This window comes from Dermacentor albipictus, chromosome 10 (genome assembly GCF_038994185.2).
Source record: "Dermacentor albipictus isolate Rhodes 1998 colony chromosome 10, USDA_Dalb.pri_finalv2, whole genome shotgun sequence".
In the NCBI taxonomy this organism is placed as follows: Eukaryota; Metazoa; Arthropoda; class Arachnida; order Ixodida; family Ixodidae; genus Dermacentor; species Dermacentor albipictus.
The window spans coordinates 79422004-79440147 of NC_091830.1; the positions used below are offsets into that span (position 1 = coordinate 79422004).

The following is an 18144-nucleotide window of genomic DNA, read 5'->3' on the forward strand; positions in this document are numbered from 1 at the left end:
AAATTTTCTGATCCCCTATTGCTAACTGTGCTTTTGTACGTCTCCGTTTTTTGTCCTTTCCTTACTTTTCGGCCACCAATCCTCCAATCGCCTCTTACTAATCAATGCCTATTGCGGGCATGTTTGCTTTTCCACTGCTCCCGCTGAACCCAAGGGCTTCAGTGTCTGCTTTTACTCGTTTGGTACTGCAGCGCCACCTGTGAAAGTCGATAGTAAGCTAATTCTGTTGCCGCCCGGCGTTGTGTACCTCCTTCGCACTAGATGGCAGCACCACGCCACGCCAAGCGCTGACGCATTGTTCCGCAGAGCATGGCCTACAACGAGGCGGGAGGGCGGAGAGCTTCGAAAATCTCTCGTGTGGCCGTCGTCGTCTTCGTTGTGTTGTTGGAGCTGTGCCGGCGTTCGCTCGTCGCCGCCGGTCTCTGTCGTGTGTTGCACCGCGTGCGTCCGAGGAAGGGAACGGCGTCGTCTCCGTCCGCGCGTGCTGCTGTCGGCTCGTCCAGTCTGTGTTCCGGCGGTCTCGTGTGTCTCTCTGTCTGCAGCCGCCGTGGTGGTGTCGTGTGGCCCTTGTGTTTCTCTCAGTGCCCGTGATCCGTCCCTCGCCCGCTGACAGACGGCGTTCGGTTGCCTTGCTTCGCTCCCGGCATCTCTGCGGGCGAGGCGAACAATGCACGCTTTGCGTGGTGCGTGAACACGGTGGACGGCGTCACCTACTGGATTCTAGCAACCAGGTAAGGCCCTACCGACACTTCGGCGCACTTCGACTCGATGCTACGACCACTTTTAAATTTCGGGTCGGAAAACGTTTCGCGAGAGAGAAACGGAGGAGTTGGTGGCACGGCGCGCGGCTTCTGACAGTCGAGAAGGTGCGTGCATTTTTTTTTTTTTTTGTAATGCCGGTTTTACGACTCACGTGGGGACAAAACACGAGGGAGCACGTTTCAGCTTGGGCGCGCGGCGAGTTCGTGACGGCGCCTGACGACGTTACGCTTTGTGAATGGAAGTCTGCTGTCGGGTTGTTTATATTCCCACGATACGAAGCCGCGCTGTCGACGTCCTTTCCAGAAACGCCAGCTGCAGATTGGCTCGAAAGAGCCGCGCATACACACACACACACACATACATATATATATATATATATATATATATATATATATATATATATATATATATATATATATATATATATATATATATCTGCTTTGCCTGCTGAGCGTCGTGGCTGCCAGTATCGCCACGTTAATTTGCAGACACAGCAGTACGAGTCTGTATGTGAGGTATTGTGGCCGTTTCCGGTCCTGGCCGACAGCTGTGTAGCGCTGCTCTTAAAATTTGTAGTGACTGTGTAACTTGAAGCCTCCCGGCGCGTTCTTTTTGCCCCAGAAATCTGTTTAGTGAGTAATTTGCGCTGTTAACGCGCGTCAGCTGGAGTTCTTGTTCTCTGAAAGGTGCAATTATTGCGCCTTTTCGTCTGAACCATAACGTACTCAATTATCTGTGTATAACCTTCCGCCCTAAGTAATCGAATAATTATTTGCTGCTGCGTATATGTTCATTCAGGTTTCAGTCAGTTTTCGCAAGAATAACTAGCCGCTGCCATCGCTAGATCTGAAGACGATACTTATGGGATCAACGTAACCACTACCAATTTGCTTTGTGCCATATTGATGACTGGCCATATTCGCCTTAGATACCCCAGAGCGCGACAGACCGCTTCGCAAGTAACTAAAGCATGGTTTATTGAATAGTAGCACCAGTCGCGTGCGTATTAGCTATCGTGGCTGCCGTATCATTTGACTGGCTATGCTAAAAGCATCTGCAGAACACTCGACCAAGCGGATGTTGTGATAATGAAATCGTTATTGGCGTATATACACTTGGCCCGGCTGTTTTTCGGCAGCAGTGGTCGCTGTGGAAGTGATTGATGAGCCGATACGTATAGTTTCTTATCCGTATCGCTCACTCCGCGCACCCGATAACGCTTCGCAGGCGCCATATCTTACGGCGTCGTCTGCTCGCATTTGCGAGCCGAAAATGGCCTCTTTTAGATTTCTCGTGTCCCCCGTTCCCGCGGAGTTTTGCGCTTGCCGCAGTTGTCCGCTGCGTGTTCAGCAGGCGAGATTAGGCGAAGCCCCCACGGCTTCGACGCTTCTCATCTCGTTAAAGCGCCGAAATCGAATCAAGAGGTTGATGCGCTGGTATTATCCGTGTGCATCTCGAGATGCCGGCTAGAAGAGCCGTTGGAGGAGCGGGCGCTATGGAGCTTCCGTCGCTTGGAGACGGCCTCTCATCGACTTGGGCGCCCGGCGCGTAAAAGCGGGCTTCTGACCTACATTTCGTCCCTCGCTTCTGGATGCCCGATGCGATCTCCGTTTTCTTCCTTTCTTTTTTTTTCCATCTCGATTCACCGGCGTCTTGCTCTGCGTGCCTTCCGCTTATGTAGTTGCAGCACGGAGCTGCGAATTTCGGTGCTATTCCCCCCCGCTTTCTTGGGGTTTTGTTGCCCCCGCTGACGACTGCTATGGGGAAGGGTGTGTTTTCATGGTGCCAACCTCGCGTGAATTTTTTTTTCTTCTTTGGCTCGTGTTGGTTCTTTCACTTCTGGTTGTTTCGATGGTAGGTGTCTACGCTTTTCGTTTCCTTTTTTTTATTATACTTTTGTTTATTTTTCTACAAAATCGACGGAGCGGAAAGCTTGGCCGCCCGTACTACATACGCAGCGGCGGCCGACAAAGAAAGAAATGGGCGCGTCCTAACCGCGTGAATTACTGCTTGGCTTCGTCTACTACTGTACCGGGCGAACTTACGGCGCTCCAAAACGCTCGATCCAGGTCTAGCGATGCGCATACCATCTGTCTCAGCGCCAGTCCGTCTGCACCGCGTGTGTTTGAATTCGACCGCCAGATTCGTCTGGAAGATTCGGAAGGTTCGTCTGGCACGACGAACCTTCCGTGAATAGAAGGCCGTGACATCGGTAATGTTGACCGACGCGTTAAAAAAAATAACAAAAAAAAACAGTGGCATGTTTTACGGAAAAATTGACACGCACTGTCTTCGCGGTGGTTTTCGAAGTGACCTGCAGCAGGTCTCGGATTGCGCTCTTCACCTTTCGAGAACTATCATGACCGGCGTCTCGTGTTGAGGCAAATAGGCCATGCAGTGCTTTTGTTTTTCGATGTATCCTGTGCCTGGATAAACGGCGAAATGGGTCGCGTTTCACTATTTTTGTTGACGTGCCCACCCGGGTTGCGTTGTGGACTTGCTTGTTCGTGTCACGGCAGCTTATAGCGTAAAAATATATAAGGGTGAGTCAGAAAGTTTTTGCCTATTTGTTTTGTCTTATTTCAAGAGCGTGCGCGCAAAAAGAAGAGCTGACAAAGCAAATAAAGAACAAAAAAAACGGAGTATGGAGTGACATCGTGCTCCTGTGGTTCAGAATTCGGAATGATCTACGACTTTTGCTTCGTGTTTGTGTGTATTGCTTTGACCGCTGTCTGTGCCTCGGTTTAGTAAAGCCAGGACGGTTCTACTCAACTATGACGTGTTGCAGTAAAATGGCAGCATCAGCTGGTCACATAGAACAGGCGGTATATGTTGTTTGATTTGTGAGTGCGATAAGAACGCAGCCGTATTGGTAGTAAGGTTGTACTGCCATGGGCCGGGATAACGTAAAACTATTCCAATCTGTTTTGATTCCGAATCCGCAGTGAGGCCTTCGTGACAGGTAAAAATTTCTCGGGCCCCGTCCATATATGGGCAGGACCTGTGCCATTTTCGCCTGTCACGAAGGCCTACTGGTGAAATTAGAAAAAAAAAAAAGATAGTGTAGTCTTATGTTATCCCGGCCCATATTTCCCTGACAATTGCAATGTTGGCAGGTACAAATACTGTAAACACGGACGCTACGAAAGCGTCTGAGAATGACATGCCGTGTCGGCCGCATTTCGATGAGGACGAAATGCAAGAACACCCTTGTACCGTCCGTTGGGTGCATGGTTAAAGAACCACACGTGGTCGAAATTTATCTGAAGTGGCCCAGTACGACGTGCCTCATAATCGAATCGTGGTTTTTCATGTAGAACCCCGGACTTTCATTTTATTGAACATTTGAGATCGCGCAGACGCGCACAAGAGGGGTCTCAGAATTATTGACAGCCGAGCACTGTCTCAATAATTTACCCTTTGTAAAGCGCTGCTATGCGGGCTACACAGTTTTTGGCACCGTAAAAATGAGCCGAAGGAAGGCGCTCGCACGTCTGACGGGCCGAGAATTACTTAACGGCAAAACGCGCTCGCTCAACGTGGCGCCAAATTTGCCCGCGTCAAACGAATGGCCGTGAAAGAAAGCTTCGCTCTAAAATATGCGATTGCAGCAGTTCGACTAGCCCCGCATCCTCTTAGCTTACAGCGACAGCGCACAGAAGTGGCAAAGAAAAGACCGCGTGCACGAGTTGGGCCATAGCAGAACCACCTAGACTAGTCAAGGTGGTGTTGGTTGGGCCCTGCAGCGCCCGCGACGACACCCAGCTGACGTCACCGCGTTCGGTTGTTTGATGTGTGTGTTTGGGTGTGAACATAATCGCGTTATGATCGTACGCCTCGATCTTCGGGGCAGGCGGAGACAGCGCATGGTCGCCTGGTGCTAAATGGATGGATGGATGTTATGAGTCTGCCGTTTGGAACGCGGTGGTGGGTTGCTTCACGAAGCTGTTATTTTATTGCCTAATGCCCTACCTATGTTAAAAAAAGAAAATGAAAAAAAAAACCCAAGGCGAATGCCCATAACCCAAGTTTCGGAACCCCTGTTGTGAACTTTGTTTTCGTACGCCTCCGATGTTTGTCGTTTACCTACTTTTCGTCCACCATTCTTCCAATTGCCTCTCACTAATCTCTATTGCGGATGTATTTACTTTCCCCCCTGCTCTCGCTGAGCACATGATGATGATGATCGTAGCGGCCCTCCCCTTTGGAACGGGTGGTCACACTCACTGCGTCCTGGCCGAAAAGTTTGAAGACAGAAATAGATAGGGATCGAGGAGAGAAGGAGGAAAGAGGACAACTCTCACTGGCTGGCCGATTTCCACCGCACTTGAAGCCGAGCCTTGGTGACAGTGGATGGATGGATGGATGGATGGATGGATGGATGTTATGAGCGTCCCCTTTGGAACGGGGCGGTGGCTTGCGCCACCAAGCTCTTGCTACTATGCTGCCTAATATCCTACCTAGGTTAACCCATGAGAAAAAAAAACACACTATGAACTACCACGTCCAAATTTTCTGATACCCTATTGCGAACTGTGCTTTTGTACGTCTCCGTCCTTTGTCGTTTCCCTACTTTTCTTCCACCAATCCTCCAATCGCCTCTTACTGATGTCTATTGCGGACCTGTTTGCTTTACCACTGCTCCCGCTGAACCCAAGGGCTTCAAGGAGGCCAGTGGTGCCTAAATCGACCGCTGGATAGATGTCTTCACATTCTAATAAAATATGCTCCGTCGTTTCCCTAGCTTTACCGCAGCAAGCACATGCTTCTTCTTCCTTCTTATATCTCGCTTTATACGTGCGTGTTCTAAGGCATCCCGATCTCGCTTCGAAAAGTAATGAGCTTCCCTTTGAGTTATCATAAATGGTTTCTTTCCTAATTTCGTTTTTTCCCCTTAAGTAGTTACTCATGGCAGGTTTCTTTTCCATTGCCGCCACCCAGGAGATTAATTCAGCCTCTCTGACTTTCCGCTTGACCTTCTTTGTTGCTGTGTTGCCCACCCCACAGGCCGCATACTTGCTGGTAAGCTTCCTAGTTCTTTTCCTCCACTGTGAATCAATGTTTTGCCTGTACAGATACCTGAACACTCTCCCAGCCCATTTACTTTCCTCCATATTCCTCAGCCGTTCTTCATACTCAATTTTACTGCGAGCTTCCCTCACTTCAAAACTAGTCCAGCCCATATCCCCTATACCCATATACCCATATCCCCAGTAATGCAGTGTTACTGCGCCCCCTGGAGACCAGAAACTGGAGTCCCGCATGTCAGCGCTTCCCGAAAAAAAAAGAACACGGGCTGGCGGATCACTTTTCCTTCGCTCGAACCCGAGCTCTCGCGAAGTGCAAGGGGGGGGGGGGGGCGAGAACCCGACGAGCGTGACCTCGTTCCCACGCCGGCGATTGTAACTCCGTCAGCGTCGTGGTTCATTTCCTTCGGCGTGCCGCACTTCTCGGTTCCAGTGAATGAGCGCGGGGCGCAGAAATCGCGAGTTGCCGACAGTTCGCAAGCACTCGGTGACGTAGAACTGTCGGGCTTCACTGGGGCGCAGGCAAACAGGACCGAAACGCGGATGCCTACAGGGCCACCGCTTTATGCGTGAGATTAAAGTCCAGCTCCAGCGCTGGTAATTGTATCGAAACGAGCACGCATAAAGGGAGTTTTGTGAAGTAAGTTCGAAATTTCTGGAAATATACTGCAGAAGACGTAACTCATTTGTTCAAAATGAATTTTACCAGAGCAACAGGATTAAAAAAGAAAAAAATATTCGAGGCATTATCTAGACGGGTGATTCTAAACGTTAAAACTGTTTATTTATTTACCCGAAATATTCATGAGCCGATGATATGAAACTGAACTTGAGACTTCAAAAGCCCGTAGTGCGAAGCATTCAAAACCGTTCCTACGCTTAGAAGCCGACGCTGCTAATTTGACCTCGAAAACGGACGCTGAAATGCCAGGGAGCGCATATTGGCATCACGCCCCCAAGTATGTGCACTGTCCCGAAAGGACGGGCGAGCGCCTTTCGCAAGCCGCCATCTTTCTCTCTGACCGTCGATTTAACGATCGGTCTCCGCGGAAACTGTTACCGATCGTGTAGTGATTACCCGCCTGCGCCGGTGCGGGAAGAATTTCAGCAGCGTCTACTGTACCGTCTGCTCTCAAAAGAGAATGCCTATATTCACAATACCCGCACTATTCGCTATTCGATAGGCGCGTGAAGAACGTTCGAAATTTTGCATTACAATGCGAAAACACCCGTGTGCTTAGATTTAGGTGCACGTTAAAGAACCCCAGGTGGTCAAAATTTCCGGAGTCCTCCACTACGGCGTACCTCATAATCAGAAAGTGGTTTTGGCACGTAAAACCCCAAATATTATTATTTTGCATTACGCATCGAACAGTCCTTGCCATTCTATTGTTATTCAATTCCAAAATTCACTATTAGAAACTGTCGAACGTTCGTTTCTGCTCAAATACAAAAGACACCACTTATCAGGGTCCAGACAGACCGATGCAGGTGAGGTCTGTTGAAGTAATGTTTCTGCAGCAGAATGGCTGCGGTGGTTGCGCAGACGCACTATTTTTTGAGTGAGCGCACGGAGCAGCCAACATCTGATCAGTAAGTTCCAGTGGTTCAGTGCGAATGCGCCGCTCTGGAAACTGATTCGCACCGGCGACGTGAGGTGGTCGGGTGACCATTTGCGACTGGCGGCCGATGCTCATTCGTGCAAGTGCGACCGCGGCCCAGACGCCGTCTGCTCCGGATTGCATCACCGCGTGAAATAAGTATCGGCCTATCAGTCGCCGTCTGCTCGTAATTGGAACACCGCGTAAAATAAGTATCGGCGTATACCGACGTCCTGTTTGTTCCTGCTCATCTGATTGATTCGGCAGTTTTGGGACTGTGATCGCGCGACTGAAAAATACCGAACAGCGAGCGACTGAGCCAAAATGGTCGCTTTTCGATAAAAGCGACCATTCGCGACCAAGTTTGTCGCTCGAAGTCACCGGTGTGGAATGAGCCGTCAGTCAGTCCGTACACAAATTAGTTGGCTCGATCTGGATAAAGCGCTTTATTAATAGAGCAGTAGCAAACACCGCGCGGTGTGCTATCACACTCGTCTATCTCCTTTTACTGTCGCAAGCGCGCGTGTTTCTTTGCATATGCGTGCTTGTTTGTGTAGGTCTTAACGAGCGCAACGCTACGTGGGCTTCGTGGGGCGTGCTGTTCGTTAAAAGATGCTCTGCCGATTTCACGTCCAGGTGCGAACGACATTGCATGTATATACATTTGCCAAATATTGTAAATGGGCGAGTCAGCTTGAGAGTGTAGAATTCGAGGCATTTGCTAGGTTGGCCGTGCTTTTCTTAGCCGACTTCTTCGTACTGGATGCAGCTGCGGTGGCGCCGAGCATTCAGCAAAGCACGCGGGGGCCGTCAGGAAAAGTATGTTGAAAGCCGTGACGGCGACCCCCCCCCCCCCCCCGTCCCCCCCGAGTCAGAGCGCAGAGAGATGACAAAGCACGCGTGGAAAGTGTGTTTCGTGGAAGTGAGCCGTGACGGAGGGTGCTTAAGTTGAGGTGGAATGGAATTCCGCTGGGTGCGGCTTTTTGTCACCCATGTCGCTGCCGAGTGCCACCTACCGGTAGCTGTACGTTGAAGCGAGCATGATGGGGTGCAATTAACCGGCAGCGAGTGACTGCAAACGCTTGCAGGCTTTCGCGAGATGAGTGTTGGTCCCGTTGGAATGGGGAAAAGCAGACACAATCGAAGAACGTGCGCGATTTTGGTGCGCTTGTTTGACCGAGCCAGATCGGACCCTGAAATACGGGCGCTTGGGCTACACCCTCTAGGTGTTGGCTTGGGACGAGACGGGAGGGACTGTCTGGGCGCAGTCTGGCCGGACGCTTTGCTTGCAGAAGCAAACGCTGTCCGCCACCAGACCCTGGCTCTTCCTTCGCGTTGCCAGCGTGCACTGGATGGGTGGATGCTATGAGCGTCCCCTTTAGAACGGGGCGGTGGGTTTCGCCACCAACCCCTTGCTATTATAGTGCCTAATGTCCTACCTAGGTTGAAAAGGAAAAAAAAAAAGAAACCACGACGAATTCCCATGACCTAATTTTCCGACCGTCACTAGGGCCATCCAGGTGCGCCCTCTCGGAGCACCACCACAAACCGCGAACATCCAGCCCTAACTGGGTGTCTATCAATTTCCCGCCAAGAAAAATTTATGTGGGTACCACATGTACGCACTGCGGCGTGAGCTCGCATGGTACTTTCAAAAAAAAGAAAGAAAGTTGCCATTAATTCTGGCTGTTGGGGGAAAAAAATTATGTGGATCCCACGCACTTCGGGAATCGATGTAAGGGAAGTTTCTTATGCTGTTTGCTTCTGTTGATTGTAGTTCGTGGTAATGTTAGTGGCGAATGAGTAATTTCTTCAGTGTTTAGTCCAATACGGCAGTGGTGAGTTGATGTTAACCGTTACCTCGCGTGCACCAGTGCTGTTTTTCTGCGTGGTCCGCGGAACAAACCAGGGAGACGTGCTTGCTTGGAGCGTTTTTGTGCGTCATTGTTCGCAATCTGTGAGAGGGTTGAGCATCGTTATTGCCTCGCATGGCACATCGCATTGTGGCAGTATTGGCATTGGCAGTACTTCAATTGAATTACGGGGCTGAACGTGATTCAATTAATTATTATTATTGTACGTACACATTGTGTACATGCATTCGCGTTCTGCACCACGTTTCGCTGCGTATAGCGTAGACACTCCTCTTCCGCGCGACGCTTGTTTTAGGGCCTGGAGGTCCTGAACCCTGAGTGCACGCTTTGAAGCCATTTTGCTGGCGCGTGTTTACATGTCCCTTCTGCATACGTGGCCAGCACGCTAGTGAGGCGCCAGCTCCAAGCGCTCCCTTGAGGCTATGAACGATTGTAATGTTTGCACCCACCCGCCGTGGTTGCTCCGTGGCTATGGTGTTGGGCTGCTGAGCACGAGGTCGCGGGATCGAATCCCGGCCACGGCGGCCGCATTTCGATGGGGGCGAAATGCGGAAACACCCGCGTGCTTAGATTTAGGTGCACGTTAAAGAACCCCGGGTGGTCGAAATCTCCGGAGTCCTCCACTACGGCGTGCCTCATAATCAGAAAGTGGTTTTGGCTCGTAAAACCCCATAATTTAATGTTTGCACTATCACAGTGCCCGGAACGCGACCTCCGCAGGCCAGCATCTGCATTTTTGTCCCGCAGCGAAGAAAGCATTCGCATGGGAAAGCAAGCACAGCGCGTGCAATGCGCACAAACTGTGAAACGCCTCCTCGGTGGCCCCGGCCGGGATGGATGGATGGATGGATGTTATGAGCGTCCCCTTTGGAACGGGGCGGTGGGTTGCGCCACCAAGCTCTTGCTACTATACTGCCTAATATTCTACCTAGGTTAAACAATGAAAAAAGACACAAAAAAACACTATGAGCTACCACGCCCAAATTTTCTGATCCCCTATTGCGAACTGTGCTTTTGTACGTCTCCGTCTTCTGTCCTTTCCCTACTTTTCTTCCACTAATCCTCCAGTCGCCTCTTACTAATGTCTGTTGCGGACATGTTTGCTTTACCACTGCTCCCTCTGAACCCAAGGGCTTCAAGGAGGCCAGTGGTGCCTAAATGGGGGCAATGGTGCCAATAGCAATGGCAATGCCATGGCAGTGGCAATGGCAATGGTGCCAATAGGGATGCGCGGAGACGAGCGCCATCTGGTGGTGTTGCAGGAAACCCAGCGGCGCGAGCAAGCAAGACCACAGCAGCAGCAGCGCCCTGAAGGACGGGAGAAGGATGAAAAAAAAAGTTTGCTTTAAAAGAGAATGAATGAATTCGCCTTCACCTTTTTTCTCCCGGTAATTTACGTTCCCGTACTACTAGTTTCCATTTGTGTCGCAGCCCGTTTCTGGCATTTCGGTTATGAGGTGCTCCGGCACAATTCTCTATTTTAAAGCGAACAAAAACATTTATTGCATAAATGTTTTTGTTGGCTTTATTATTATTATTATTATTATTATTATTTATTACAAAAACGTAGTTTTTGTAATAAGTGTTTTAATTCCGACACAAATAGAAAAGAGTAGGACGGGAACGTAAATTACTGAGAGAAGAATGGTAAAGAGGAATTTATTTGGTATGTTTGCATGTTTTATTATAGGGGCCTTTAGCGCAGTTTACTGGGGACATTTCGTCTCTCCTCCAGAGAGAGAGAGAAAAAAAGGGAAAAGGAAGGTTAACCATAGACTGTTTCCGATTGGCTACGCTGTACTGGTGCAAAGGGATGCGATAGATGAGAGAGAGAGAGAAAAGGATGAGTGAATGCTGTTACGTTTGGCGTATTCGCCGAAGAGCGCAGGCTGGCGTCACCATGGTACCGGCATCCAACGACACTCCGCTGGGTCAACGTGTACATTGAGCAGCTCTCGAATGCGTCATTCACGCAAGAGCGCGCGTTTGTAGTCCACCGGAGTTAGTAGATCATGAGGCAGTATAATAGCAAGAGCTTGGTGGCGCAAACCACCGCACCTCTCCGAAGGGGACGCTCATAACATCCATCCATCCATCGAAGTGACTCGGCCGTGGTACAACTGCGAAGCCGTCTTCGGGGAGGCACGTGTTACTTAAGGTGGGGGCTAATGGCCCAGAAAGGGTTGCCTGCGTACTGAGCGAGATGCCCCCAAGGTTACTGCATCCAAGACGCTGCTAATTACCAATGCCAAGTGTTGATCGTCACGACAACTTATCAAGTCAGTCGAGAAGTGGCGGCATTGCTTCTGGCAGCTTGTGTTGTCCACCTCTCCCTGCCATCTACTGGGACATTGATTGTGATGCATGCTTCCCAATTTCGACGAGCATTTCAGAGGTGGCGCCGCTGCTTTGTGTTCATCTTCTCCTCGGAGGTGGAGTCGGGCAGGTCTGTGCGATCATTGGATTGGCAAATGAGGAGCTGACCCGCTTTTCTAGCGAGCGATCTAAGGAAACCGGATGGTTTTTAAGATGCATGCGTGTGTGTATGTGGTGTGCTCTCCCGGAACGATTTAGTGTCTGCTCTGACATTTAGCTTGTGCTTCGAGAACGACGTAGGTGCTTGGTACGATGTACTGGCACTCGGTGCTCCTGCCAGCCACTAGTGTGGCTCTTTCTGTAAATAAGTTTGCCACACGCACGTGAATGAATGAACCCTTTGTTCAGTTCCTCCATCCTCCCGACCTCGTAGCTCGTCACTGAGTTAGCAACTCTCGTCGAGAAAGGTACGGAGGACGGCGTCGGCCCGTGTTAGCCTCCGTCTGGTAGTAGCGCAGGGCCAGCACCAGTGGTGTAGGCTAGAGCGTGATCCCGACTGTGGCTCGATAGACTTCGGAGTGCACGACTGCCGAATCCTGCAGTGCCAGCTGGACGGCAGGTTGGGTTATTCATACCCGGTAGCCTTTGTGGACGAAGAGTTTCCAGGAATTTGCAGAGCCCCCCTCCCCCCCTTCCTCACTTTTGTTCGCGAGTGAATGTAGAGACGTTTTAGAAGCGTACACACTTGTCCCCGCCTACCTCGAACTGCGAGGCGCGTACGCCGATACCTGGCAGGTGCAGATTTGCAGCGCCAATCGTGCTCCTCCCTTCGCCAAACGCGTCGGCGGAGGGGTCGAGAAAAACATTTAATTTTCGAAGTGGTTTGTCCAGAAATAAGTTCATTTTTTCTTCTTTACGGCGAGAGTAGAGAACTGCGCGCGCGTGTAGTCCAGGCCCTTTACAGTTCTCTTTGTTTTCAGAAATGAAAAAAAAAAAAGACAGGTTCGACTCCATATACGCAGCTCAGCTCGATTCGGAAATTTCACTATTCAAACGCCCGTAATATTCAGACTATAGGCAGAAAGGCCTCCGCGATTATTTTTTTCATCGTTTTGATGTCCATCTGATGCGTCATATCAGCCCTCCGAGTTCTTTATAAGGTCGATGAATTCTCGAAAGTTTTGTAGGATTGAATACTAAATTGGTGTGCCCTTTCTCATTGGGCCATGTACTGTAGATTGCCCGGGGCGATGTCGACGCGCAGACACCGCGCCGTGAAAACGTCGGCGGCGCATGCGATGTGGCTGCCGCGTTGCGCGATCCCAGCCGTTCCTAGTTGTGCGGTTGTAAAGTTGCGGCAGGCGGCAAGTTTTTACGAGTCTGATATGACGGCAGCAGGTGCGGAGAACGGGTTGCATGGTCATAGAAGCTGTTATAAGTGCTACTTTCTTACGAGAATGCGGCGCCATGTCGGGTCTGTGCTGTGAAAGTGGACGGGGGAAAAATTATATCGCGGATGCACGATCAAAACAGAGGTGCTTGATTCGATCAATTTTCTGAGGCGAGTCGGTTTTACATTAGCCTTGAATTTAAGATAAGGCGGGTACTGCTCAAATATGAATAATCAGAGCAAGCAAATCTAACCTCACGATTCTGGATGGCTTCGAGCGTGCTAATACATTGTTACACTGGTATAGCTCTGGCGTACGCTCTAGTCTAAGGCGATTGGTAGTTGTATAGGTTGGTTTTATAAATGACGCAGAAGCGACTTTTAAGTTTTAAGTAGTTTAGCGTCCTTTGTAACCCGTAGTTACATATGAGCTAACCAGACCGAGTACATAGTTACATTGTGATGCGGAGCTATTCGAAAGCTTCAGGGGCAGGGACGCCGGAGCCAATAATGGTCGTCGGAGCCATTATGATGTCCGAGTCAAAGCCTATTTTGCTTGCGCTACAACTGCTCCGCGAACTTCTCCGCTCCGTACGTTTCGCCTCCGGAGGAGGTTCCGTGTGTTCGTGACCTTACGGCTCCGGCTACGGAGCCGGGTCTTGCTCGAACCGGGTCTTGCTCTTGGGTCTCGAACCGGGTCTTGCAAACCGGGTCTTGCTCGAACCGCGAGCCTGTCCGACGACGTGACCGCGTATCTGGAGCGTGCGATCCCGCGCAGCGCCGCGTGGTCAGCTAACCCCGCCACCGGTGGTGGTGGTGTTTGTGGGTGAAACCCGCCTCTCGCCGAGGTGTGTGTATGTGTCGCCTTTGCGTCGGAGAAGAAAGGCTGTCTCTTATTGTTGGGCGAAAACCGCGAAGAAAGCCGTTGCCGTGTGTGTGTGTTTGCGCGCTCTATGGTGTGGCTTTCTGTGTGGCGGCCCTCGTCCGCCAAGCAGGAAGTCGTCGTCGTCTACGGCGGCCGCATTTCGATGGGGGCGAAATGCGAAAACACCCGTGTACTTAGATTTAGGTGCACGTTAAAGAACCCCAGGTGGTCGAAAATTCCGCAGTCCTCCACTACGGCGTGCCTCATAATCAGAAAGTGGTTTTGGCACGTAAAACCCCATATATTATTATTATCGTCGTCGTCGACTCTCGCTTTTTCGGCCGCTCGGTTTATCATCGCCGGCGTCGTTTTGTTAAGCAGCCGGGCGGCTGCGGAGTCGGGCCTTTTCAAACGCGCTTTCAATGGCTGCTCGCGCATACTGCCCTGCGCGCTGTCCTCGCCTTCGCTATCTGCGACCCAAAGGATGGGCGACTCCTCGTGTGTCGTATACCTCTCGGCGGTGTTCATTAAAGAGGTAAACTGCACCGTAACTAGGTTCCCGCGGGCCATCGCAGGCGCAGCGGCCACTTGCACGGCGTCTCTGTCGGCGCTAATGTGGCCGGCACGCCGTGCGAAGAAAGTGCGCGCGACGAAGGGCCGATTATTCCCGTAACCCGTTTCATTGATCCATTTCCACGGACGCAGACGCTTTCAGCGGGGCCTGGTTAGGCGCTTGATAAAGTGCTAATCGTCTTTCCTGCTGGCAGTATTTTATCTTCCGCTGTCTCGGAGATGGAGGCCGAGCCGGTTATTCGTTCCGACCACTTCTCCTCGTTTGGCGCCTTTTGCCAGCTTTCTCTTTTTTTTTTTTCGCCGTTTCTGCGCGGCTGCTGGAGCCGTCCCAGTGGGGAGTCTTGTGGCCCGGTGTTTTGAGGGAAGGAGGATCGCGGTATCCCGCTGGTTTTGTCCGGCGCGCCCCAAATTTGCATCCGTGGCCGCGGGCCGGAACCTATGAAAGTGGTGCGATAGTGGGCCACGATAACCTTTTTTTTCTTTTTTTTTAAGTGTATCGCAGCGCCGAAAGTGATTGCCCGCCCCGTCCACTGGTTGCTTTCTCAGTTTATCTAGGATTGACGGATCCGGAAACCGGTTTCCGCTTGGGCCTGCATGACCGCTCTTTTTGTTATCTGTTTTTTTTTTCGTCTGTAGCATGCATGCCGCAGAAGCCTTTTCAGTTCGAGTGGTTTTGACCGGCGCATTCCTTCTGGACGCCGTGCAAAAAAAATGCGCACGCTTCGTTAATTTGCACACCTCTTTTCATTTGGTTAGCGTCTCGAGGTCGGTCGTTCCGGAGGAAATTTCTGTCGGCGTGATGGTATCGCGCGACGTGCTTGTCCAACACCACCTAGAAAGCACAAGGCCTTTTCACTCCGATCTACGACGTCATGCTACCTGGCCCGACTGCCATAGAATCTAATGGGGATGCTCCCGAGTAGGCAACAGTGATTTTGACATCACCGCTTTCATCACGCCAGCCTTGTCAATAGAAATTTCGGGCCAGGTAGCGTGAAGTCATGGATCGGTGTAAACAGGCCTTGTGCTATCTAGGTGGTGTTGGCTTGTCCCAGTATTCGGGTTCGTGACGCCTCGAAGGCTGTGGTGACGGTGTATTTCATATGTGCTACCGGAGCTCCTGCCGAATGAGCGTTTGCAGCAGTTCGAGGTGCTTTGCAGTCACGTTATTTTGCGGCGTCACGCTTGTAGCAGAGAACGCACACTTGTATACTGACATGCGCTGTTAGAAGAGATCTAGTTTTGTTCTCTAACGACGGTGTTGATTAATCGACGCGGTTTTCACGGCCTCACAACGTACTAGATGCAATGCCGACGTAGATAGAATGCCTTGAAGTGGGCCTGTCGTTGGTAAACCTTGCCTAAACATCGTTGCGTACCAGCAAAAATTACACGAGCGGAATAAAACAATAAGTTAAATGAAACGGCCTTTGTATTGTGTTTTTTGCATGTGTGGTTCCTCCAAGCGTTTTCTTATCTGTGCGCCGGTCACCACGTTTAAGAAGTCTAGGACGTGAAAAACAAGCCTCAACTTATGGAGTGCGCAGCTTGCTTGAAGCAACTGATAAACGAACGCGGTGTTCTGCCAATTAAGTTAGGCATATCTGCTATAGATAAACGCGCTGCGGATGCCCTCATTATGTGGAAATGTAAGCGTCTTACTCGCGCGCCTTAATTTCGCGAAATCGTGTCAGCACTGAATCCTCAATGCTCACGCATACATATTGCGTGAGCAAAGGCTTTGTGGAACCGGCTATAGTGATTTGTCTTTGTGACGTCAGCACTTGGCATGCGGTCCCTTTCCAATCACCGGCGACGCGGCGATATATGTCATCCTCCGGAAATGGACGCGTTGTCTGCCGAACTGTGGCCACCTCCCACGCAGAGAATGGCTATACAAACGACGAGGTATAGAACGCTGAAAATAACTCTTAGCACTAAAAATTAGGCTGAAAAAATGCGGTAATGTGAGCTGACCGTTAGAAAAATGTATGTATATGTATATATATTAGTCATAATCGTACATCTCAGTAGCCGTACGTATATCAGGCGTTCTGACGTAGGACCCCATGTATATCTATGGAGCCCATCGTGTCTCTCGTTACAGACGGGCAGACAGATTTCCGAGGGAAGCAACCCTAGGATGCTTTCGCTGCATTTTTTTAGAGCGGCCTTCGGGCGCCTCTCTCGGTTCGTGCTGGGGTCAAGAGTGAATCGACTGCTCGACCGCATCTTCGGTTTAACCTAATTTGCAGTCTCGGGCAATTTTCGCGTTCACGCTCTCCGCTCGCCGTGCCCCTGTACGGCCTCGCCTCCGCATCATTAGTACAATGGTATACGGAGTATCACATTCCCGAATCGTTTTTCTCGCTATGCTGACGTGCCGCCTTACGCTGCTCACTCTTCGCAGGCGAGGGGGGACGCTCTAGCGAGTTGGTTCGTTGCTCTTGTATTTCCGGTGCTGGGAACGTGACTTGCACTGCGCGGCAGTGTTTCTCGGCGTTGGCGGTGAGCGGGCGCTGTAGAGCGGACGCGGCGTCGAAAGGCGGCAGCTGCTGTGCCGCGCCTGCTGCTGCTGCCGCCGCGTCGTGTGGGAGTCGATGGGGGCAATCTGCGTCAATCCATTACCCGCTCACAATGAGGTGCTGCGAAGAGCGTAAATCTGAGCAGGCGGGCCCGTTGGGGTCGCCTTGGCACAGCGTCCTAGACAGGCAGGCTGACTGCTTGCTCCTTGTTCCGCGCGGCGAGACATTTGGGTGCTTCTCTCCTTGTACGCTCCCTCTGTTAGGCCTAAGAAGGAATCCTTATCGTGAAGCACTTAATTCAGACTGATAAAATACTTATTCCTTCAAAACACTTATTTTAGTTAGTATGCGGTAATTGCTTGATTACTAGTCTAGAACATAAAGTAACGGCCATCTGGTGCGAGATGTTCAGTGCAGCGTCGGCACCCGTATTTGTTTTTGTGTGTGTGTGTGCATTTTCTGACCCAACAAGCCTCGTCTTACGGTAGCAGCACATGTTGTTTTCGTATTGTAAAAGGGTAATCTACTAAAGCAAATGACATATATATATATATATATATATATATATATATATATATATATATATATATATATATATAATGTATATACGTATGTATGTATGTAATGTAATATATAATGTTTGAGCGCATGTTGACCTGTCGCATTCGTAGAGTTCCTTATGCAATTATCTGTCATATCATAACAAGCCAACAAACACTGACACCAAGGACAACATAGGGGAAATTACTTGTGCTTAATAAATGAAATATAGCGACAATAAATTAACGGAAATGAAATTGGAAGAAAAAACAACTTGCCGCAGGTGGGGAACGATCCCACAACCTTGGCTGGTGGAATTATCTGGTCACTTGTCGCATAATTTATTCAGATAACGTGAAGCGAAGCCCTATACCTATGTAACTACCTTAGAGAGAGAGACAACCCGCCGTGGTTGCTCAGTGGCTATGGTGTTACGCTGCTGAGCACGAGGTCACGGGATCCAATCCCGGCCACGGCGGCCGCATTTCGATGGGGGCGAAATGCGAAAACACCCGTGTGCTTAGATTTAGGTGCACGTTAAAGAACCCCAGGTGGTCGAAATTGCCGGAGTCCTCCACTACGGCGTGCCTCATAATCAGAAAGGGGTTTTGGCACGTAAAACCCCATAATTTAATTTTAACACAGCATACGGCGTGCGGCGACGATCTTAT

The 18144-nt window shown here is 50.4% G+C and overlaps 1 protein-coding gene across 1 annotated transcript in view; it reads left to right on the forward strand.

The window, feature by feature from the left end:
• Positions 1–263: 263 nt before the first annotated feature.
• LOC139050389 (growth arrest-specific protein 2-like) overlaps positions 264–18144 on the forward strand; it is a 286366-nt gene continuing 268485 nt past the window's right edge. The window contains exon 1 of the mRNA XM_070526670.1: positions 264–731. The gene's annotated coding sequence lies outside the window, so the exon portion shown is untranslated. The remainder of the gene's footprint in view (positions 732–18144) is intronic.